We start from the raw sequence: 26,267 nt of genomic DNA, 5'->3' as shown, positions 1-26,267 counted from the left end.
AATTAGCAAACTGGTTAATTAGACACTAGGTGATGACTCGATTAATAATCCGAACTGTCGGCCAAACGACAGGACTGGCGCCGCACTGTGAATTATAGCGCCAGACGACAAAGTTGTCGCCAGGCGCCACACTCCACAGAGTGGCGCTACAGTCCAGACATTGGCACCAAAGCTGGAGCATCAATTTGGTACTGTTTTCAGTGTTATTAATCAACAGGGGTATGCCTAAAGTCGTACTAGGTCAATTCTAATTAAAATATTAGACTTTATTGACTCAAATTAATTAATTAATTAATTAATTAATTAATTAGACAAAGTTCTTTAAGTCATTAATTTATTTAATCTCAACACAAGTCGAACAAACGGTTAAGAAAACATAGAATATATGCACAACAAATAATGCACAATAAGTCAAGTAGGCACAATATGATGCAATGAGTTTGCAACCTAACCATGGCTCTAGTTCTCTAAATTTCGGGATATGGTTTAGTCAATAAAGGGTCCATGGTTAATTGTCCGGATGCACCGCGCGAAAGCCTAACCGTGAAGGGTTGTCGCGAGTGGATGGGACACCGCGAGTTTTAGAAAAAACTCGCTTCCATGGTTTGGTGAATTCAACAATATGTACCCTTTGTTGCTCAAAGCGTTCAATCAGGTAGATGGAGCATGAATTCCCATAGGGTTATGTCCATATGTAGAAAACATATGGGCTTCAGAAAAATGAGAAAAAATTCAATCAGGAAGTAGGATCGAGCAAACAATACGAAAAACTGGTCGAAATTAGAACGCATATTTCTGGCTCGGTATTGGAGGAATCTGGCGCCAGCAAATAGAGAGTGGCGCCAGGTTTTAGCTGTAGCTCCTGGCGCCAATGCTGGCGTCTGGGGATACAGTTAAAATTCTGGCGCCAATGCTCTGGCCCCTGGCGCTAATTCCTACATGCCTCAGCAGCTTTATGTGCTCGATAAAATTTTCCAGTTTCGCGCAGTGTTATTTCGGTCCTAGTTGTGAAAGATATTTCTCAAATTTCCTACGTGTAAAATCCTATGTTTTTAACTCATTACGAATGGTCTTTCCAATGAGATCTTTTTTATGCATATGACAAAAATGTTAATCAAAATTACGCACATGAAATACTTAGAACGTTTCGAGTCTCATCCACTCATTCTAAATCATTGCCGAAACAAATTCAGGAATTAAAATAGAAATCCTCCCCAGTGAAGTCGCCAAAAAACGTAGGGAATATTTCAAGTGTTAACCCCCTAGCTTGAACCCCACTGTGATCATACATTAAAGTATCGTGGCGTCCAAAAGGGAAGAAGATAGAGCAAAAGGGTCGCCAACAAGTTTTAGGAACTTGTAAACCGTTCACAGGGTGAATGTTACACCCCTTAACAATCCAAGAGATCGTCAACTCCATAAGGTCTTGAACCAAATAAGGGTTCGGGGATGAAAGTACAAATCCAACCTAAAAGAGATTGAACCTGCCCTAATAATAGGCCTCTACTTTATTCTGATCGTATTCATGTGCACTTTCTGACTAACATACAATCAATAGGTTTAACCCTAAACCTGTTTATCTATGTTGGTTGAATATTAATGCACAAATGAAACTATTATTGGTGATCACTTGAATTATAATCATATTAATCCTACAAGGTTATTAATTATCTTATTAAGCGTAATTACAAGTACCAATTCCCTTTAAACATGCATAAAAGGTGTGATCAAGCAATAACAATAAATATATCAAGCAACATAATAATAATAAAAATAAAATTATAATCATAACAACAATCATAATTAATAATAATCATAATCATGTTAAAGCATAGTAAGATCCTAGGTATGATACTAACAAGATTAATAACAAACCCTAGCATGTCACTAAGCAATACAGATCAAAACTTTAACCCTAACGTGATACTAACAATCATAAATATTAGGAAGAACATAGGAAGCATCGTACTTTAATTTTAATCGTATTTGATATTAAATTTACCCTAAACATGATTTCTATATCATGATATCAATAAAAACCATTAAAGCACTTACTTTGATGCCTCGCACCTCTTTCTAATAACAAAATACACGCGTTAGTAACTTCAAGGAAAATAATAAACAAAACAATTAAATTAAATAATTGAAATAGAGATTTGGGACCAAACCCTCAGAAATTAAACCTTTCACGTCTAGGGCGAAGGCAACTTTGAATATGGCTAGGTGTTTCTAGATCTAATGAATGCGGAATTTTGTATGTAAAAAGATAGTTTAGAAAAAAAAAAAGAGAGATGGTGAATGATTAAAGAATGAGAGAATGAAAACTGGTTGTAGGTGAATATTGGTTAAAACTGGTTATCGAAAACGGAGTTTTTAATACGTGATTTATAAAGAAAATCAGCCAAAAAGATAAAATTATCAAAACAGAGTCTGGCGCACGTGAAACGGAACCAGCGCCAACACTAGCGCCAGGCGCTACATTTGGCATTTGGCGCTGATTTCAGAAATTCACACGTTTTTTTAAAATCAGATAAAATTGCCGTACAGGAAGATAAAATCGTATTTGCCTCAAAAATGCTCTTTGATTTTAATTTAAACTCTGAAAAGTCAACAAAAGTCAATTTATCAATGCTAATTGAATTAGGAATGAAAAGAACCTTCTAGAAGAATCTAGAAGACTAAAACCATTTCTAATTGCATTAGGAATGATAAATCATATTAGGCCCTCCCCTAGATCATTGAGCCGCATATAAGGCTCAAACCGGGCCCAGTTTAGTAAATTGGTCATAACTTCCTCAATATTCATCGGAATTGGGCTTATAATATATCGTTGGAAAGCTCTTGTCAAGCCCCATCCAACTACACTACTATTGGACTTATATCATGGAGCAAACAAACTGGATTGGCTATTTTCTTAAAATAAATTTTCAAAAACAGAGAGAAGAGAAAAGAATAAAACTTTCCGCAACACTAAACTTTCCACACTTTCACTTCATTCGATTATGATTCGACGCGAAAGGTACTCATCACTGGGTTTGGTTTCGGGGAGACACAAATGGGTGTCTACAGGTTTTTTCAAAAAAAGTTGGACAAAAAAATGGTTTATATCAGTTTTACCTTGATATTTTTTTTTTTAATTAATTATTGTTCTAGGTAGTGTATAATTGAGGAACTCTTGTATAATCGAGGAGCTTTTATGGTAAATTCTTGCCGGAATAAGCACGAACAGGTGGAGCTTTGATTGTGATGACGCAAAGACAAATTTTCTGGCCTGGAATGGGCAGTATCGAAGCAAGACAAGTAATAATAGGAAAGAAATAAAATGGTTGGCGACGATGAATAACTGCTGATATGATGATGGTGATCAGTGTTTATGAGATGATGATGGGGAAAGCAGCAAAATCCCCAAACAAAATTTGGGTTTGAACCAAAAAAGTCGTGGTTTTTTTAAGTGGGGTTGCAGTTTAGGTGGGAAAGTGGTTTTTGGGGGAAGTAGGTTATGGACTTATGGTGGTGGCCATAGAAGGGGTGGGAAGGTAGGAGGAAAAAGAATTTTAAAGTTGAAAAAAAAAAATATTTTTACTTGATTAATAGGATGTAAATCAAAACGACCATTAAAAGAAAATGTATGTTAAAGTTGGGATTATTTCTGAAATAATCAAAGGTGGTATTGTTTCGAAAGACCGAATAAAGGTGGGATTATTCTTTTTCATTTTTTCTAGTTTTTAATACTACCTCCGTTAACAGTTATTTGCAACGAAAGGGACATGCACAGACTTCTAGGAAAAAGTTTCAAAACATGATTATTAAAATATAAGGGTAGTACTTAAGTATTAATCTAATTTTAAAAAAAAAACCACAATTAACCAAAATCAATTAACCACCAAACTCAGAACCCAAAATCACCACCACCACCGAAACCCAAAACCCACCGAAAACCACCACCACCACCAAAAACCACCACCACCAAAACCCATAACCCACCGAAACCCAGATGCCACCGAAAACGACCCCCACCAACAATCCCACCAAAACCACCACCACCGAAAACCACCAACACCCATGAATTGGCTGAAAGCCGCCACCAAAACCCATTGAAAACCACCAAAATCACTGAAAACAACCACCAAAAACAACCACCAAAACCACGAAAGCCCCAATCGAACCACCTCCTTCCCCCCACGAATTGAATTAATCCCAACCACCACCACCACAAATTGAATCAATCCCAACCACCACCACAAAACCCAACACCACCTAGACCACCCACAACATCCACGAAACCTAGAACACCACCTAGACCCCCGACACTTAGATCCACCCACGAAACCCCCAAAATCTTGACCACCATATCCACAAAATTTGCGCCACCCAAAACCACCACACCCTTGAAACCCACATGCGACCACCTCCAACTCTAAATCTAGATAGAAGATGGGGAAGATGAAGGAGGAGTGAGATTTTGATGGTGGAGGTGAGAGATTTTGATGATGAAGGAGGAGAGAGAAATTTTAATGATAAGGGGAGTGAGATTTTGATGATGAATGAGGAGTGAGAAATTTGATGAGCTAGATGAATGTTAGTTGAGAAATTTGGTCTTTTTTATAGATTTGTTTTTTTTTCCTTTGAAGATTAGATGAATTAAGTTGGGTTATAATAGAGTATGATTAGTGAAATAATTAAAGGAGTAAGTTGGTTAAGTGAGGGCAGTTTGGTCATTTTTAACAAAAAAAACTTACCAAAAGAAGAAAAAAAACATATGTTGCATATAATAGATAGCACCTGTTTTGGCATGTTGCAAATAACTGTTAACGGAGGTAGTATAAGTTTTTCATGATTTATAGTTATTGATAATTAAAGGTAGAGACGCTATTGCGTGCGAACGTTCGTACGCAAATTTTCGTGCGGCTGGCTTGGCTTATATGTTTTACTTGTTGGTTATATGTTTTATGTGTTAGCTGATATAGTTTTTATGTTGGCTAATATCCTTTTTATGTTGGCTAATATATTATTTTTGTTGGCTAATATGTTTTTTTTTTTCCTTTTGTTGGCTGGTATCAGACATCAATTGGCTGATATATTCATTTGAATGGTTGATATGAATAATGGTATCAGCCATGAACCCAAAATGTATTAGCAAACAAACAAAAATGTATAAGCCACCAACTTAAATTGTATAAGCCAACAAACCCAAAATAAGCCCATACATTATTTTTATTTCATTCTCTTTCCTCTTTCCCCGCTTCCTCTCTTTCTCTTTCACATGAAAATGGGAAAAATCCTCACAAATCCTCTCATTCCTCCTTCAATTCGTTCCCCACATCCCCCTAATTCCCTCCTCCACCGCACCCACCAATCCACCGCACACACCAACCACAACACCAACGGTCGAACCCACCACCACCACCAAACCCACCAGTCAGAAACCTGCAACCTCCACCAAATCACACCTCCATATCAAATCTAGGGTTTCAATCGCCGTCTTCATTGTCATTGTCGTCATCCACCATTGTCATCATCGTCATAGTCATCATCGTCTTCATTGTCATCGTCATCGTCGTCTTCATCTTCTTCTCGTCGTCTTTGAAGATCAGACACACAAACACTTGGGTGCGGGTGCCAGCGCTCAATAGTTTGCGTTAAAGATATTATCGTTCAAAGTTGCACATTAAAAAATAATTTCTCTATTTCTTTTTAATTGACACGTTTCTTTAGTCACGTTTGTCAATGCACGATTTCAACCGTTAATATCTTTAATTATAGATAAGTAAAAATTGTGATATTTTGAAAATATATACAAAATATACGTAGTAACAATTAAAGTAGAGTGGTAAAGGCTACCCATACAATTGTTGTATGTGATCCCTACATACAACCTTACTTTGTCATATTTTTATTGGTTACAATAATGGGCCCATGTTCCATTATAGTTCAATATATATTTTACTCTTAATTTTCTCCCTTCTTTTAATGAGGAATTTTAAAGGGAGGAAAGTTAGGCATTTGTAAATGCATAACATTGATTAAAATATTATTAAAACACATGATAGAGAGAGAAAAGTGGAGAAAGATAGGGAAGAGAGAGGACTGTAGGCGGACCCCACCTATTTTTTGGTCGAATTGTATCACGTGATGGGGGACCACATGTTGATTATTCCACTGAGAGTTTATATGGTACCATTGAATCCTCCGTGGTACTATTTATGCATAAATCTAATATATATATTTAAAGGGGAGTTTTCTCCCGAGTTTTTAGAGAGCCACGTAGGATCTAATTTTCTCAGCGCGCCATGTAGGATTATAAATCTTAGGAGTATCCAATTAAATAATAGATTATTAATTTCTTTTAGAATTAAATTATTCAAATGCCACGTAAGCAAAATTGGCCAATGAGACTTTTATGTTTAAATTAATTAAATATTATCTTTTAATATTAGGAATTTTATCTAAATATATAACAAATTTTAGCTCATAAATACAAAAAAAAAAAAAAAAAAAAAAAAAAAAAAAAAAAAAAAAAATCAAACAAACCGTGACTATCCAAAAATGCGAGTACTACCCGAGGGATTACGGAGAACATAGTAAAATGGCTTTGAGTTATGAAAGATCAAATCTTGGACCCACATATTCCGCCATCTCATATTTATTCCATTTTCAATTTTTCATTCAAACTTCCCTTTCTCTTCTACAAAAAGTCATTGACACGTAGCATTTAATTTCCTTAGCGCACCATGTAGGACTATAAATTTAAGTTGTAGCTATTTAAATAAGAGATTATTAATTTCTTTACAATTAAATAATTCAAGTGCAACGTAAGCGAAATTGACGAATGAGATTTTTAAAGTTTAAATCAATTAAATACAAAATAATAACTTTTGAGATTAGGAATTTTATCTAATATTTTAAAACTAATATAATAACAATTTTAATCACGTAAATATGTAAAATATTTTTTTAAAAAATACTAACAAACCGTGCATCGCACGGGCTTCATCTAGTTTTGTATAAATGAATGCATATATAATACCATTATGTGCATATATAGTATCACTGTATATTCAGTGGTACCATTTGATCATCCAATGATACCAGAATATGCATTCGTTTGTACATATGTATAATTACATTAATACCCCTTGTTATGCATTTGTAAATGCCTAACTTTCCTCCATTTCTAATTCCTCTCTTTTAATAAAGTGTCAAATTTCTAATGGTGTTGTATGTAATGACAACATACAATGGTTGATGTGTCAAGTAGAGTAATGTATATGTTTTAGATTGTACTACGGGAGGAATTTTAAAGGGAGGAATGTTAGGCATTTAGAAATGCATTAACAAAGGGTATTCATGTAATTATGCATATGTACAAACGAATAAATATTCTGATATCATTGGATGATCAAATGGTACCATTGAATATACAGTGATACTATATGTGCACATAATGGTATTATATATGCATTCAGTTGTACTAAATTTATGCGTAAATAATACCACTGAGGATTCAATGGTACCATATAAACTTTCAGTGGAACAATCAGTATGTGGTCCCCCATCACGTGATACAATACGATCAAAAAATAGGTGTGGTCCACCTACATGCCTCTCTCTTCCTATCTCTTTCCTCTTTTCTCTCTCTACCAGGCCATGTATTTTTATAATATTTTAATTAATGTTATGCATTAGTAAATGCATAACTTTCCTCCATTTCTAGTTCCTCATAATACTACGGTACTACCTTCGGGAGTTTGGGAACAGAAATAAATTAAGGCCTTTGGATTGGACCCCAATAACCTTTGCAATATTCACAGCTGGATCGAACTACTTCCATCATTTTGAAGACTTTAAATTGCAATGTCACTGCCAAAGTGCCAAATACCAAAAAGTCCAGCTTCAATAATATGCAATATGCATGCAGCATGCTATATCTAGACATACAATACAGCAAAGTCAATCAACCACTCCATTTAATTAATTATTCAAATACAGACTACAAGTATTGTTTATTCATAAAAAAAATACACTATTATCTAAAGTACGAGAAATCTAGAAATGCACGTCGTTTTTACTCACTCCAGTGTTAAGAGTCAGAATAGTCAGAGGCACCAAATGAAACAGTTTCACATTCACTTTTATGCTACTTTTAATATAGTACTGCCAATATACTTGCATACAAATTATAACTAACTTATGTGAAGAGACCTCATTTGGGGGGTATATATGTACGTATAATCCAAGAGGAGGAAACCGCACATTTGCTAGGTGCTAATAAGACCAAAGTTATGTTGATAATATGGCCATATAGCGGTCCATTATTACATATACGCTAATACACGAGTAAAAAATATGGAGGAACATACACTCTTTAATCAGATTAACTCTTTCATCACATGATTTATGTATGAGCATCTGAAATAATGTAAGATTATATTTCGATAATATGATGAAATTTTGTAGGATATGAGAGGAATAATAGGTAAAAGTGGCTTAAATTATCGAGGTTGTTAGAAAAATTAAAGGGTGAGCCAAAGGGAAGTTATGTACCTTGGAACCCTTGACCACATACATGATTACTTTTTTATTTTGAGAGAACATACATGATTACTTTAATACGAGTACTTTGTACATTATGCAATAAAATTAATTAATTAATCCTTCATTAAATAATATTAATAACAAATTAACAATAGATAAATAAAAACATGTGTCTTCGGAACATGTATATTCTTGTGGCTAGTAAAATTGCATAAAACTTTGAAGTATAGAATAGAGTTTTTTTTATTATTATTATTTTTTTTTACGAAAAGTATAGAATAAAGTTCAAATCACGTTACACATGTAATTTAAACCAACATTGTACTCATTAAAACTAGACCAACCTAGTATTTTACATTACAAATATTCTTTGTACTGTGCATGTAGACTACGTTCACTTCACATGATCTGATTTGATCTGATTTAGGGCTTGTTCACTTTAGCTTAATTTCAATTCAGTTTAGTTCAGTTTAACTCCAATCAGTTCAGTTCAGTTTAGCTCAATTCAGTATATGTGAACAAGCCCTTAATTTAACTTTTCCGATTAAATTTGACTAATCTGATTTGCTCAATCTAATTTTCAGATTGGATAAACATTGACTTTTTTTTGTAAACTAGTCCATAAATAAACAAAAAATTGTTCAATGAGATGCCATTAGATTCTTATATATTGCACTTTTCAAATAAGAAATGTTCATAATGTTTTAATTACGAAATTAAAGATATTAATTATTAATGATATCTAAACGCAATAATAATAATGATAATAATAATAATAATAATAATATGCTAAAAAAATGTAACAAGTAAACATAATGTTTTTTTTAAAGAAAGCGTTAGGGTATTTATATTAAATCACTAGCTATCCGCCAAAGCAATAATGCTTTTGAGGAAAAACATCCAAACATTAAAGTTCTGCATTACCCACTAAATGGGGATTGAACATTGCCGTTTCGTAAAATAAAAATAAAAATAAATAATAAAAAAAAAAACCAAGAAAAAAAATGTCGTAATTATTGTTTCGGGGTTTTCTGATGTCCTGCGGGAGAGTTACAATTCCGAGACTGGAACCGGACGCCTGTACCTGCAAAATAACGGAGACTCCTGAGAGCTCCGCCTCCAACGGTCAAGTTAGTACCTGATTAAGGAGTAATTAATACAGAAATTAAAGTAATGAGATCTCTCTAGGTGAGAGTGCTTAGTGTTGGTACTCTGCGTCGTTAGCGAGATTAGCCGGTTGTTGATGTTCCGTAATAACTCTGTTCTTCTCTGCTTGATTACTTTTTCCCTCCTTAATTAATGAGGATTAATTGAGTATTTATAGCCTTGAGAAGTGTGCCACTCTCTAGGTTTAAGGTAAACCTAGGGCTGATCGGGCCTCTAGACTGAATTGGGCCTTGATGGCCGGTTTTCCCATTTGGCATGGGTGGACACGTGGCGTGTCTAAATTGGTCCATAGAGGACGTATCTGTGATTGACACGTGGCAGGCTCCTGTTGGCCTTCGTGAAGGACACGTGGCGGAACCTGGTTGGTCCACTTGTCAGACGGTGATTGGTGGATAAAAATCCCCTAATCATTTGCCCCTCACAGGTGGCACGTGACTGGTCACGTGTCGCCTGTGACAGGTGTCGCACGGTGACAGGCGACGGCCTGTTACAGGTGTCATCTTGCAAACGGCCGAGAGATTTTCCCGCCCACATTTTGAATTTGGAAGCGACCTTTCGCCTTCTCACCTTGCCTATATAAGGAAGTGCTGACTTCGGTCATTTTCACATTTGAGAACTTTGCGAGAACATTCGGACCCCTGAACTTGCTCTGACATTTCGGACCTTTTCTGCCTACCGCCTGTTCTGACAAGCCGACTGACCCGAACTTCCAGGACTTCATCAACCGTCACTCGTTCAGGTAACTCAGTTCTCTTACTCTTAATTTTCTTTTTATTTTTTGAAATGGCACCACGGAAGCACACGACACGACCTAAGTTAGTGATCAGCCGGTCACCGGGGACGGCTGAATCTAGGACTAGGAGTGCCGCCTGCCCTTTTCTGGACCCATCTTTGCTCTTTATACAAAGTCCGACTGTATCTGTGTCTATGCAGAACGTGATGGCCAGAACGAAACAGACTGCTATGATATCAAACTCAGACGGCTCCTCCCAAAGGGTGCTCCTTAGTGAAACATCTGACCAGGCGCCAGATGTAGAATTGAAACGAGGCGACTGTCAAGCCGACAGTTCTGAGAGAGGGGCCAAGGTGGTCCCTTCCCATCTTACCGTTGACATGTCTAATTTCCCTCCTGCTCCTTCTAAGGGAGAGGAGGCGGGCCCCTCTAGGAGAGGAGAGGAGTCGTCCTCTTCGGACTCGTCAGAGGACGAGTCCGAGTCCAGCTCTTCTGGCCACAGTTCTCCTGGCTCAGAAGAAAAACATAGCCGCCTACAAGAGGCGAGACGTTCTCATGCAGTTGAGAAGGGGGACAATTGGGCGGAGCCGTCCGCCTCTTACAGAGAGGAAAACGCCCCCTACTACTGCAGGGTACCCTGGGGCCGGATCGCAACCATGCAAGACAACGTGGCGAGCTTTATTGCTAACCACAAAATGGGCCCGGAATTTTTACTGTTCGTGCCGGATCCAGAAGACACTGTCGTCTGGCCGGCTGGTACCAGCTATGGTGACGGCTGCTTTGGCTGCTATGTGGCGGCCATCAAAGCTGGACTGCGCTTCCCATTACATCCGGCTGTTCAGCGGATTTTAGATGGGTATGATCTGGGGTTATGGCAGTTAGCCCCCAACTCTTGGGTAAACGTACTCGGCTATGTGGCCGGGTGCGAAATGAACGGGGTGGAGCCAAGCTTTGAGGCTTTCGCCCACATGAACTATCTCAGCCGGACCCCTAAGTCGGGAGGTACCGACTGGTATCAATTAACAAGCCACAGGGGTTACCTCATGACGAGAGGTAAGGCGAACAAATGGAAGGATTGGCGGAACACCTTCCTTATTATCGAGGGTTCAGACACGGAGCTGAACAAACGTTTTAACAAGTGGAATAGGGATCCACCTCTTCTCGCAGTCGGCCGCAGCATGCCGCCTGTTCCCCCAAAGGCTAAAAAAGAGATCCTAGACAAAGGACTCTTCAAAGTAGAGACTAGGGTGAACTCTACTTCAGGGGTACGAGAGCAAGTACCCCTAAACTGCGTCCCGAGCTTCAAGTGGCTCTATGACGAGTACTTTTTGGCCGCCTGTGGCCTCAGCAGTCGGTGCTCTAGAGGTAGCCGGCCTGACAAATACTCTGTTTTTTCACGCCTTGTTTACTTGGGATTTTTACTAACTTTGCTGTTTATTTCTTGCAGCTGACGCCATGAGTAAAATAACAGCATCCAAGACTGCAGCGGCCATATTGCGGGCCTCGCTCATGAAACAGTCGTATGCCGACTCCCCTAACAAGGAGGCACCCTTGGTTAGCTTCGAAAACTCTTCCTCTTTTAGTTGTCTTATGCATATACTAACTCTTTTTGTTTTCAGTCTGGTACTCCAAGGGCTTCTTCCTCGCAACAGCCGGACCCCAAGGCCCGGAGGACGACTGTTGCAAGCTCTCCTGGGTCTTCCAGGAAAACAGTGGCGGCTGAGAAGCAGCCGACCACTTCTTCAAAAACCCAGGCGGGGCCGCCTAGATGTATGGACACTCACTTGTAAAAACTCACCCTTGCTTCCTTCTTGATTAGGTCTAACTTGTTTTATCCTTTCGCTTAATGCAGCCGGCCCCCAAGGACTTGACTTGGGTGAGGTAGCCAAGTGTATGGTTAAAGTAGTTCCTCCATCTGACAGGGAGGCGGTCAGGGGTGCCGGCACCCTTGACCTTGATGGGATTTCAGGGGTCCTAGCTGAGGTATACTTAGCATATTTTTGAGCTTTTGAGTTCCAGGACGCCTGTTAACTTTTTTGATTGGAAACTGACGCCTGTTTTTCTTTGTACTTAGGCCCTGCTCCGAGTCAACAGCCTTCGCAAGCCGATTGATCGGAAAAACAAAGAGGTAAAGGCCGCAAAAGCTATGGCCGCCTCCAGCTGTGATAAGGCAATGTTTCAAATTGCCCAAAATGAAGTACTGACCATTGATCTTCTTTATTATCAGGCGCAGGCTACCGCCGCTGTTCGGGCCCAGTAAGAGGCGGCCCAAAAGAAGGTTGACGAGCTGGAGGCGACCGTCACCAACCTTAAGGCCGAGCTAAAACCTCTTCGCCAAAAAATGCACTCTTACGAAGCCATGGAGAAATCTTTGGCCAACGTAAAAGAACGCCTGGTGAACCAAGAGAAGAGTCTTACCCAAGAGCTCTCGGATAAGGCCGAGCAAGAGAAACAAGAGCTCGTCCGGGAGATGGTGGAAGACTCCGCTCAAATCCAGCGCATGACCTGGGAACGACTGTTCCCCAGTGCCGACTTTGCCTCATGGGAACGAACGTACCGCCAGTGTTCGGAAATATATAATCAACAGATCTTGGCGGCTGCTGAAGAAGAGGCGTTGGACGGTGCGTTGGAGGAGGAAGAGCCGGTTGTGGCGCTTGTGCCACTTGGGGGTAAGGCATCAAAAGAGGGTGCAGCTAAGGCCGAGTCCAGCAAGAAGAGTGCTGACCAGGCGGCAGCTGCTGATACTGAACTGCCCCCTTCTTAAGCTTTAAGTATTTTTTCTTTTCACGGCCTGCGTGCCGTTTGCTTTGTAATTACCCGGCCAGGGGGCCGGGGTTTTGAATATTCTGCTGGTCTTTAATGGCCGGCTCATTTTTAATCAAATTTTTGTTTTGGTTCAAATTTGCCTAAGTATTTTTAATTTGTTCACTAGACCGACTGTTGTGTATGGCCGAACATTAAGACAGGTACAAATAGTAAGTATGCCGCCTATGCCCCTGGACGACTGGTGGTCTGTTTCCAGGGTAGATGATCAGTCGGCCATTTATTCAATCGGTATTCGAATTATTTATTCAATTTGTCTGACCAAGTAAATAGAATTACCTAGTCGCCAAGGAACAAGCGGCGGGTACCGGTTGTTTCCCTTTATTGCCAATGTTGGCTTTTAACTCGTAATTTGTTAACCTAGGAAGAGTATTGGTTGAGAGCCTTTGTTTATTAAAAACAAGTGGACGACTCATACCTTTTAGGCTCCATACTAAGTTTGAGTGACTATTAACTTAGGAGTTACTTAGTCTTTGTCGCAATTTAGATTGAGTTGTAGAGGTACCAGACGGCGTAGGCCGGCTAGACCCCTTGATTCGCCAATGTTTGTTGGCTATTAACTCAATAGGTTACTTAGTAGGAATAGGGGTTCGAGTGCCCTTGTTTGTTTAAAACAGGCGGACGACTCAAACTTTTAAATTCCATACCAAATTTGAAGGAGTGACTATGAGTTAACGTTGGAGTTACTCAGTCGCCGTCACTTTTGTTTGAGAAGTAGAGGTACCAGGCGGCGTAGGCCGGCTAGACCCCTTGATTCGCCAATGTTTGTTGGCTATTACCTCAATAGGTACCCCCTGCATCTATCCCAAGTAATACAGGCGGTCATCTGACTCAGATGTCAACTGCTACCACTGATTTGGTTAGTGATAGAGTTATCCTTGTCTCAAAAACGGCTACGTGGTTGTCCTTGGGGACAGTCGTATAGGTGCCGTGTAATTAGTTTATAGAACAATGTTCCACCCAAAAGGGAGCTGCTCTCTGCGACGAATTTCATCCGGAGGGATGCCGTCGGACGCCTGCTATGATGTTGGGACAGGTCGAATTAGTTTTGTAGATTTGATCAGTTGGCTTGGCGCCTGGTCTGATCATTCGGCCGGTGGCCTTGGTAAGTTCTTGGTGAACGTAGGTGCTAAGTGAAAGAAGGGTAGCCGCCTGTTAGGCACAGGGTCGGCCAGGCCCTAATCTTTTTAGCTAAGTGTTTGAGTAAAATACTCAATGGAGAGTAGCCGACTGTAAAGGAACAGACGGCATGCCCCTCAGAAGATAGAGTGAAAAACTCAATGGAGAGTAGCCGACTGTAAAGGTACAGACGGCATGCCCCTCGTAATACAATTAAATAGTAAGTGCAAACTTTATTAAGTAGCTCTTTACTTTACATCTCTCAAAAGAAATATTTTTTAAGGTTATCTACATTCCAAGTTCGAGGCAACGGTTGTCCGTCTGGTGTTTCCAGACGGTAGGTACCGTCCCTGACTTCCTCATAGATTCGGTAGGGTCCTTCCCAGTTGGGAGTTAGTTTGCCAGACTCATTAGCCCTACCTACTGTTTCCATTTTTCTAAGTACAAAGTCCCCTACTTTGAGTGGACGCCTGTGTACTTTTTTGTTGTATGATCTAGTCATTCTCAGGCGATAGATCTCATGGCGCAAAACAGCATTGCCCCTCTTTTCAGGAAGTGAGTCTAATGCCAGGCGCATGGCTTCCCAGTTTGCCTCTTCGTCATATAGCATTACTCGAAGAGTCGGCTCGTAGTGTTCTATTGGAAGAACAGCTTCTGCACCATACGTTAGGAGGAATGGAGTTTCTCCAGTCGCCCCTTTTTCAGTCGTCCTAATGGCCCAGAGAACATGTGGTAGTTCATCCGCCCATAGGCCGCCTGCTCGTTCAATCTTTTTCTTGAGACCGTCTGAGATGATTTTATTAAAGGCTTCTACCTGGCCGTTTGCTTGTGGACGGCCGACAGATGCAAAGTAATGTGCAATTCCTTGGTCTCCCAACCAGCTTTTGAGAACAGGCGTCTCAAATTGGGGACCATTATCAAAAACCATAGACATGGGAACCCCGAACCGAGTGATGACGTTTTTCCAAATGAATGAAATTACATCTTTCGTCTTGATTCCCTTTACAGCCTCCGCCTCTACCCATTTAGTGAAGTAGTCAACGGCAACAAGTATATACCTTCTGCCGCCTGTAGCAGGCGTATATGGACCCAGAATGTCCATGCCCCACTTAGCAAACGGTAGTGGGCTGTGAATGGTAGTGAGGTCAGTAGCCGGACGGTGAATTAATTTGCCAAACCTTTGGCACTTGTCACATTTTTTCACCATCTCCATTGCATCTGCTTCCAAAGTAGGCCAAAAGTAGCCCTGCCGCCTTGCCCTTTGAGCAAGCATCCTACCACCTATATGGGAAGCACAGAAACCAGAGTGAAGATCATCTAGTATCTCTCGTCCCTTTTCAGGAGTAACACACTTTAAGAAGGGTTGAAGGTACCCCCTCTTGTGAAGTTCTCCCTGTATCATTTCAAAACAGGAGGCTCGTTTTTTCAGTGCTGCCGCCTGTTGAGGATCATCCGGCAGTGTACCGTTTGTCAGATATGCCCTGATTGAATCCATCCAGGTTGAGCTTCTGTCTAGGATTCCAATAGGGTTTTCCTCGATGCTTCTCTTCTCCATTACTTCCCAAAAAACAGTTCGAGGAGTATCGGAGGAGGCGGATGATGCTAGTTTCGAAAGTGCATCTGCCTGGTTGTTTTCTGATCTCGGCACTTGGATCAGATGGAAATCCTCAAGGGAGCCGACTGCTTGTCGGACCGCCTGTAAATACTTGATCATGGCCGGATGTGTTGCTTCGTATTCGCCATTGTACTGACTCACTATCAATTGTGAATCAGAACAGGCGTCTATTTTTCTTGCCCCTGCCGCCTTGCACATGCGGATCCCGGCTAGTAAAGCTTCATATTCTGCCTCATTGTTTGAAGCCTGAAAACTGAAGCGTAGAGCATACTCGTACCTGTCGCCCTCTGGAGATTGACATACGACGCCTGCTCCACAACCATTTGAAGTAGAGCTTCCGTCCACATATACCTTCCAGACTTGGTCTGGAACTTGAGAGTCAGGAGGACGAGTCATCTCTACAATAAAGTCAGCAAAGGCTTGCCCCTTCACTGCTTTTCTAGGCTCGAAAGTAACTTCGAGACTCTGCATTTCTATGGCCCATTTGATCATTCGTCCGGACGACTCCATGGTGGTAAGGGGTCGCTTGATTGGTTGGTCGGTATACACAACGACTGCATGTGCCAAAAAGTAGGGCTTCAATTTTTTAACAGCCATGAAGAGTGCAAGACCAAATTTCTCCACTAGGGGATACCTCAACTCGGCATTTTTCAGTACGTGACTGACAAAGTAGACCGGGAGCTGACAGCCGTCCCTTTCAGCAAGGAGCACAGCGCTTAACGCATGATCAGAGACGGCCAGGTACATGTAGAGATCCTCTTTGGGCAAAGGGCTGACCAGCCTCGGCAAGGAATGCAAGTGAACTTTTAATTTCTAGAAGGCGGCCTCAGCATCCGGCCCCCATTCAAACCTTGCCTTTTTCTTAATTGCCTGAAAAAAGTATAGGCATTTGTCGCCTGATCGGCTTAGGAATCTCCCCAAGGCCGCCAGACAACCTGTTAACTTCTGAACTTCTCGGACAGTACGAGGCGACTGCATGTCTATGACCGCCTGTACCTTCTCAGGGTTCCCCTCTATTCCTCTCTGATTGATAAGGAATCCGAGAAATTTCCCAGACTCAACTCCAAATACACATTTCTTGGGATTGAGCATGACATGGTGCCGCCTGAGTGTGGCGAAAGTTTCTCGGAGGTCCGTCAGATGATCTTTCTGAAGTTTAGTCTTGACAATCATATCATCAATATATGCCTCGACGTTTCTCCCAATCTGATCAAAGAACACTGTGTTTATCATTCGTTGGAAGGTAGCCGGGGCATTCTTAAGACCAAACGACATGACCGTGTAACAGTATAATCCATGATCAGTGACGAAGGTCGTCTTCTCCTGATCCTTCTTCCATAAAGGAATTTGATGGAAACCAGAATAAGCGTCCATAAAACTCATCAAGGCATGGCCGGCTGTTGAGTCGACCAGATTATCAATTTTAGGCAGAGGGTAACTGTCTTTGGGGCACGCCTTGTTTAAGTCTGTGTAGTCTACACACATTCGCCAGGTGCCATTCGGCTTTTTAACAAGCACCACATTTGCAACCCAATCTGGGAAGTAACATTGCCGAATGAACCCTGCATCAAGTAATTTTTTGACTTCGGCGGCTGCCGCCTGACCTCTTTCTTCACCATGGTTCCGCTTCTTTTGCCGTACCGGCTTCTTTTTCGGATCCACAGCGAGTTTATGTACTGCCAGATCAGGACTAATGCCTGGCATTTCATGGACTTCAAATGCAAAGATGTCCTTGTATTCTTTCAACAGGTTGTGAAAGTCATCACCAAGGTTTCTCAGAGCAGTCGTCCCAACTTTGACTGTTCGGTCAGGACGGGAGTCGTCTAATATCAGGTCCGCATGCTCACCAGCCGGCTGAGGGCGGAACTCATCCGGCCGGTCCTCTGCCAATGATTGCTATTTTCTTGCTTTTCTTGCGGACTCTGTCTGGGGCGCCTTTCTCTTTTTGTCGCCTGTTTCTTGAACAGGCACACTCTCCTTGACATTGTCAAGGTCTGTTTTTTCTCCACTTGACCCAGTGGCCATAACAGTGGGCTTGACATCCGAGAGATAGCACTCTCGGGCCATCCTCTGATCTCCCCTTAGGGAGCCGACTGTTCCATTATCCCTTTCAAACTTAAGCAGCATAAGTGACGGGATTATAACAGCCTTGGAATTATTCAGGGTTGGTCGACCCAGAATCATGTTGTAGGCCGAGAGTTCCTCTACCACTAGGAACCGGACTACCATGTGTCGTCCTTCCCCTTTTTTGCCCAGGCGAATGGGTAGATCTACTCGTCCCAGTGGGTGGACGACTCCTCCTCCAAACCCTATTAAAGGGTGGGAGGCCGGATGTATGCAGTCCGTCTGATATTTCAGTTTTGACAGACATTTGCTGCTGATGAGATCTGAGGAGCTCCCGGTATCTATGAGGATTCGGCCAACTCTCTGGTTGGCCACTTTACATTCAATAACGAGAGGGTCGTCATGCGGCCCCCTTATTCCTCCTAGATCCTCTTCAGTGATGACAATCTCAGGAAATGTATATTTAGACGGCCGTTCTTGGTGAACGGAATTTACATCTAACCGCCTTATATTATCTTTGTTGCCCCTAATAGTGGGGCCGCCTCCTGAGAAGCCGCCTGCAATGGTGTAGACGACTGCATCATCTGTATCGGAACTGTCGGCCTGTTGATTCTTTTTGGCCGACTGCTTTTTTGAGGAAGTGTTCCCCGTAGATTTCTTGACATAAGTGTCAAGATCACCTTGATCAGCCAAGCGGTCTAGGTACCGCATGAGACTGATGCAGTCATTGGTGTGATGACCAACGTCATCATGATAAGCACAGATTTTGTCTTGGTTCCGGTTGCTTGCAGAACCCTTCATGGGGAGCGGCTTCTCAATTGAGAGCCGTCCCTTTATTTCTTTTAGGATAAACTGGTTATCCTTGTTAAACACATACTTCGGGGAGTATGGTTTGAATTCTTTTTTCTTTTTCTGAGTCGGCTGTTTAGAGGAATCAGCCGCCCAGACCTCTTTTGTTTTCTCATCTTTGTTGGACGACTGTTTCTGTCGTCCCTCTCTTTTGTCGAACCTCTTCCCGTCCGACTGTTTCATCGTACACAGATCAGTCGCCTGTATATAGGCTTCTGCTTCAATCAAGGCCTCTTGAAGAGTCGCCACCCTTTTTCGAACTAAATCAAATTTGAAGGTAGACCCGTCTTTGAGACCTCTAAAAAAGTCAGTATAAGCTACCTCATCCGGTAACCCTTGAATCTGTATTCTCATCAGGTTGAACCGCCTGATGTAGGAACGAAGCCCCTCCTTCTCGCCCTGCTGAATTGTTCCCAAATCAAGGGTCGTTTTCTTCGCAGGGATGTTCATTGCGAAGTTGGAGGCAAATAAGTAAGCAAGCGTCCTGAAGCTGTTTACACAACCAGTCGGCAGGTTGCCGAACCATTGCTGTGCAATTCCCTTGAGAGTCGCTGGGAAACACTTGCACCAAGTGGGATCATCCAACCCTTGAAGGTACATCAGGTTGGTGAATGCCATCAGATGGTCTTCTGGGTTAGTAGTGCCGTCATAGGCGCCTACTAGAACATTTTTTACTTTGGCCGGCTGAGCGGCTTCAGTAATTTCCTTGGAGAAGGCCGACGGCTGTTCACCAAGTCTAAGCAGCCGTAGCTGCCAGTCCATAGGTTGGACGTTTTTTGCTGCAGGTCCACCAAATGGAGGTGGCTGCATAAAATACTGTTGTTGCGGCACAAATGGTAAGTTTGGTACCGCCTGGGCACTATGAAAGCCGGACTGACGGGAGGTGCCGCCTGACTGACTCTCATGGTACGACTGAGTATGCCTCATCGAGGCATTTCGCAAACTGTCCTGAAAATTTGAAGTAGAAGCCGACTCTGATAATCGGTCACTCTTCTTCTGCTCTAGCAGGAGCCGAGCATCTGTGAACGTTTGCTTTGACCCGTCCGCCTGAATATGACGAACCGGTTTCCTATTTCCCGTAGGATAACGGAGTTTTGTAAAATCAAGAGCAGGTGGCTCCCGCTTCTTGGATTTAGGATGGGGAGTCGCCTCTCGCCCTTGAACTGGCTTCCTCTTCAGTGAAGTGGAAGGTTTCTTGGCCGACTGCTCTTTGACTGAAGCAGGCGGTTTTTTGTTGATCAACTCTTGAATCTCTCCCTTGAAGTCCCTCATGAAGGTCATGAGTTCGTTCCTTGTGATGGGAGCAGACCCATCAGTCGGCTGTTGCCGAGCAAGCGGTGCGCCTGCTGGCTCGCTTCCTGTTTGAAGATGCTCCCGTTCCCTCCTTTCGGTATGGCGGGTACTTCGGGCCCTTAGGGTCCCGTCTGGAGCTGTATGAGTTTCAACTTCAAATTCACTTTCGGTATCATGGTCCGACTGAACTTGAGGGTCGTCTAGGGGACGCCTCTCTTCTGGAGTCGGTACAGACTTGGATGCCATCTCTGAAGTACTCTCCCCACAGACGGCGCCAAATGTTTCGGGGTTTTCTGATGTCCTGCGGGAGAGTTACAATTCCGAGACTGGAACCGGACGCCTGTACCTGCAAAATAACGGAGACTCCTGAGAGCTCCGCCTCCAACGGTCAAGTTAGTACCTGATTAAGGAGTAATTAATACAGAAATTAAAGTAATGAGATCTCTCTAGGTGAGAGTGCTTAGTGTTGGTACTCTGCGTCGTTAGCGAGATTAGCCGGTTATTGATGTTCCGTAATAACTCTGTTCTTCTCTGCTTGATTACTTTTTCCCTCCTTAATTAATGAGGATTAATTGAGTATTTATAGCCTTGAGAAGCGTGCCACTCTCTAGGTTTAAGGTAAACCTAGGGCTGATCGGGCCTCTAGACTGAATTGGGCCTTGATGGCCGGTTTTCCCATTTGGCATGGGTGGACATGTGGCGTGTCTAAATTGGTCCGTAGAGGACGTATCTGTGATTGACACGTGGCAGGCTCCTGTTGGCCTTCGTGAAGGACACGTGGCGGAACCTGGTTGGTCCACTTGTCAGACGGTGATTGGTGGATAAAAATCCCCTAATCAATTATATTGCAGCTTACTTTTATTTATATACATAAAATGCTCATCTTAGGGCATGTTTACTTCAGTTTAATTCAATTCAGTTCAACTCAACTCAGTTCAGTTCAATTCAACTCCAATCAGCTCCTAATTTCCTTCTCTCATAAAATACTCATTTCAGCTCAGCTCAGCTCAACTCAGCTCAGTTTAGTTCAGTTTAGTAAATGTGAACAGGCCCTTAGATAAGAAAATTTTAAAAACCCATCCTAGATAAGGAAATTTGAGAAAATTGCATCTACATAATGAGTATGGTAATATTTGACCCTTTACCTCACACTTAAAAGTCGGAGATAACCCAACCAACTACGCGATGGCTTCTACCTATCCACTTATCTAGTTATCTTTATACAGGCCTTAGAGAACTGTTAGAATAGGCGATCTTCTGCTAAGCGATGTATAAAGTATAGAGAATGGGTCGTTTAGGCGTTTTATATAATAACAAATAGAGAACGGTTGTTAGTCACAACCGTTCTCTTTTCCCTTCTTAAATTTGTACACTAAGGAAGGAATAAAGAACGGTTTAGGACACTTAATCGTTCTGTATTGCATTACAATAGAGAACGGTTAAGTTAGATAACAGTTCTTTAATGTTTTTTTTTTTAAATCCAACCATAATAATTCGAATTACTTTTGTACGTATTTTATATTGTATTATTCCTGTATTTTAATAATCTGTATTATTTTTGTATTTTATTTAGACCTGTATTTGTTGTATTCCTGTTTTGTATCTTGTACATTTATCCTGTAAGAAAAATTCCACATTTCCCATGTAAAATAAATCCATGATCCTGTATACGTGCAATATAAATTTTTGTATAATAAAATCAACAAAAATATTTCCAGATATGACGAAAGCCATCAGAATATACTTCATATATATAATTTAAAACATCGAACCACAATTAAATTGAATCAATCATACAAAATTTGTACTATACAAACAAATACGTGAGTTAAATATCAAAACACCTTTCTAGTTAATGTTGATTGAAAAAAAAAAAATTATGCTTAGATATACCAATACCATATTGATCTACAATTCACATAAATCGTTGTCGTTGTCGTCATTTGGTTGATGGTATCCGGTAACATATGAAATCCACCTTTTCCTAAGCTCGTTGCTCATTTGTTGAGAATATGTAGGAGGAACTTGCTTAAAATACTACAAAACAATGTAAAATACATACATATTAGTTAATAATATACAATAAATTCATCTAATTAAATATAAATAAGCATATCCTTTTTTTTTTATCTAAGTTCATAAGAACAGATACTATCCAAAAAGGCTGCTCATAATACACATAACAGCCATGTGCATAATAGTTTCTGTCAGGCATGCCTCAAAATTTTTTTAGCAATCTCACAATAGAGATACCAGTTTTATACCAAAAACATTGCTTCCTCCACTTGTGGGACTGAAGTTTGTCAAGCCAACTTTCATGGATAAAATTTTGCCTTAAGTGGAACTTTTAAAACTTCTTCTATCACCCCTTCTGCCATTTATATTGTTCTTTTGTTTAACTGTCTGAGATTTGTCTACTGTAAAAATAAATATGAGCCGATATCAGTGAATTAAACTACAAGAACATCATTGAGACAAGGAATAAGCTTGCAAAAAAACTTGAATCTCAATCCTCATATGCCATAAATAAATCAAAATAGTACAGACATCATATTCATGCTAACTATTTTCCACACCAGACATAGTCAAGGAAAGAACCATGATTGTTGACTGTTTATCAGATGACTTCACAACAATGATAATTGATAATTGCTATCTTGCAGCACAACACACCAAGCTTTAGAAAAAAAAGAAGAAAAGAAAAGAAAAAAAAAAAAAAGGAAAACAACACAGATGACTGCCTTAACCTACATCACCTCAAGAACCTTTTGAAGACATTATGTCTGAAAGTTGCAAATCATTTCTATTGCTTGCAATTGTCTTATCTCCAACCTAGCTGCATACGAATCATCTATATTTTACTCATTTCAACATTAGACCCCTTAAACTACCTATAAAAGATCACCCATTTCAACATTAGTGCTTCCTTGTGTTCTGTACACAGGCCTTAGACAGTTGTTTTTAAAACAATGGATTAAGCACATTTGCGCAATGCAAGTCATTAATCTGTTCAACGGGCCTTACAACTCATTTTTGCCAGCTCATGAGCAACCCGATTGCCATCACGTTTCACAAAAGAAAAGGAACAGACACGACACCTAGCAGCTAAATTCAGGATATTATTCACTACCAAACCAAACTAAGTAGGCTGCACATCTCTTTTATTCAAGGCATTGCACAGCTTCAAGCAGTCAGTATCTAAACACAGGCTGAAAAAACCCAGGTCCAAGGCAATCCCCAAGGCAAAAATCACCCAGAAATTCAACCCAAAAACCCCAGAAAATAAACACCAAAACCCCAAAAATTCTACCCAAAAACCCCCAGAAATTCGACCAAAAAAAATTTCCACAAATTCAACAACCAACCACAGGAATTCGAGCATTAATAAAACCCCCAATTCGAGCATTAATAATCCCCCAATTTCGAGCAAAACAACAAAATAAAACCCTAAGAAACCCCAGGAATTCGAGCATTAATTCGAGCAAATTCGATTATGGGAAAATTCAAGCAAATTCGAGCAAAAAATTGAGCAAATTCGATCATTAATTCGAGAAATTTCGAGCAGAAAAATTGAATCAAAACCCCAGGAATTCGTTAAGTAAATTCGACAAAATTAAGGGTAATTTGATTGAACTTACTGCAATAATTCGACTTAAATATTTACATACAAACAATCGATGAATTTATCCCAAAAACAAGAACTTTGAAGGTTTTCTCAATCACCTAAAATTCGAATTCAACGAATTTACTTCTATTTTCTCCATAATTCGAATGATTCATGCAATTATAGATTGACAATTATCAGAATCCAATTACTCTACCACAATAAAAATTCAAACCAAAAAAAAAAAAAATCGAGCCTACCTCAATTTACTGGTGGCTCAGCAGACATGTGCGGTATTGCAGACGTGGAACGGCGGTGGAGCGCCGGTGCAGTAAGCGGCTGATGAAAGATTTGCTATGGAGGTTTGATGAAGGTTTAATGAAGGTTTCACTTTTTTTTTACAGATGAATGAGAAAGAGAAAGTGATAATCGCTTCAATTTTCCCTTTAATATTTTGGGAAAAAAAATTTTACGGAAATTTGGTTTTTTTTTTTTTGAAAACATGAATAAATTATTATTGTGTATGTACGTATATAATTTCCTCCTAATTATAAATAATAATTAATTAATATAATACAAAACGGTTGTCAAGATGAACGTTCTATATCATCTATAATAAATAATTATTATTTTTAATTATTTGAGTAAATTGAAATACAGCACGGTTAACTATGCTAACCCTTCTATATGTAGTAACATATAGAACGCCTCATATATTAAAACGATCTATATTCTTCTGGAGAACGCCTACCTTTAATAACCGTTCTATATTTTGCGATCTCTAATCTAGTTTTTGGTGTAGTATACGTATACATTAACTAACATTCTTTCATGCATGTAGGAAGTCTATACTGTCTTATATACAAAATTACAACACAACGTACTTTGACATACATTACTGTGCAAAACTTGTGTCAGCTCTTTAATGAGAGCTTTAAAGAAACAACCTCGAATATGTTGTTGTACGCATGAAGTAGACATTATGATTTCACATTCTCTTACCCTCTGTAATACGGTATATTCCGGCAAAAATTATACACCCAAACATTATTTATTTATTTTTGGATAAAGGTTGTGTCTCACGTGATTTGCTTGAATGCTTTTATGTTCCAAATTGAAGGACCACTATATAAAATATAGTATGTGCATGATTTAATATAATGCACAATTAAATTGCTAGCTACCTCCCAGCAATTAATTATTAGCTTGTTTTATTTGATCAAATATAGTCAATTTGGCCTTTACGTGGAAAGAAACATTATGAGGTTAAATTTATTATTAATAGAATATTGTAGCACTAAAGTACAAAAGAGGTAAAGAGTGGAGTATGTCTTAAGCATGGTACCATTATCCTATCATTTTCAAATTTTTATTTGCGTTTGACAACAACATCAAAAAAAATTATAATAATTACAAAAAAAAAAATTTGATGTGGGATCTTATATACATCCAAAAAGAAAAAAAATATAAGATTAGTAACATCTATATTTTACAAATTTACAAGATAAAACTTCTTCTTCTTGAAAGATTCATTTGTTTATGGATGAAATTAATATCATATTCCAACAATGTCAATGTGAGTAATTACATGGAGTATTAGCCAATAAAATAAATCGTGCACATATGATACATATAAACTATAATAAAAGATTTTGATTTGGTAAGACGGATTGATCTTATGTGTTAATTTGTTTACAACCATCTTAATTAGCTAGGGTTATATGTATTTTTAAAGACTAATTTAATTTGTTATAAGTTGTATTGTTATGTATCTCACCTATCTATTTAAATAAAAAAATAAAAAAATAAAAAAAAATAAAAAAAAATAAAAAAGTTGATCATCACAATCAAAGTAATTAATATCAATTTTGGATAATTTTGTTTTAAAATTTGCAGGAAGATTTAATCAAATAAAACCTTGAAACTATATTCCATTTGGCCTTTATATGTTACATTTTAGGTCTAGTACACTCCCATCATTGCCAGCTAAAACATTACACTTAGAGTTCTTAAATAGATCAATAGATAAAAATAATGACCAAATCATAAAATACTAGTGCTGTCAAATTTTAAACCGAAACCGTTTAATTGCCCGAAACCGACCGACCCAAATGAGAACCGAACCGATTAAAAACCGATTTTTTTGAAACCGAAAACCGACCCGAACCGTATTTTAGTAAACCCGAAACCGAATCGACCCGAATAATGTTAAACTGTATAAGAACCGAACCCGTTTACAAACCGAACCGAATATAAACCGAACTGAAAGAAAACCGAACCGTATCTAACCCGAAACCGGTTCCAACCCGAAACCGTTTAAACTGGCAAAAAAACCGCTTACACCGAATCGTTAGCAAACTGCTACCCGTTTGCACCGAACCATTTAAAAACCGAACTGGTTATAAACCGAACCGTTTATGAACCAAATCGCTTCTAAATCGAACCGTTTACAAACTTTTTTATAT

General features: G+C 39.9%; 1 long non-coding RNA gene across 1 annotated transcript; it reads right to left on the bottom strand.

Annotated features, from left to right (window-relative positions):
- Positions 1 to 21,904: 21,904 nt before the first annotated feature.
- LOC110713431 lies at positions 21,905 to 24,331 on the bottom strand. Its single transcript, XR_002509916.1, has 3 exons — positions 24,063 to 24,331; positions 22,463 to 22,615; positions 21,905 to 22,235 (listed from the first exon to the last, which is right to left on the bottom strand). It is a non-coding gene; the product is annotated as an uncharacterized LOC110713431 (long non-coding RNA).
- Between the last annotated feature and the right edge of the window lie 1,936 nt (positions 24,332 to 26,267).

Source organism: Chenopodium quinoa, unplaced genomic scaffold, assembly GCF_001683475.1.
Source record: "Chenopodium quinoa cultivar QQ74 unplaced genomic scaffold, ASM168347v1, whole genome shotgun sequence".
NCBI classification, from domain to species: Eukaryota; Viridiplantae; Streptophyta; class Magnoliopsida; order Caryophyllales; family Amaranthaceae; genus Chenopodium; species Chenopodium quinoa.
This window is presented reverse-complemented; position numbering and strand designations above follow the sequence as displayed.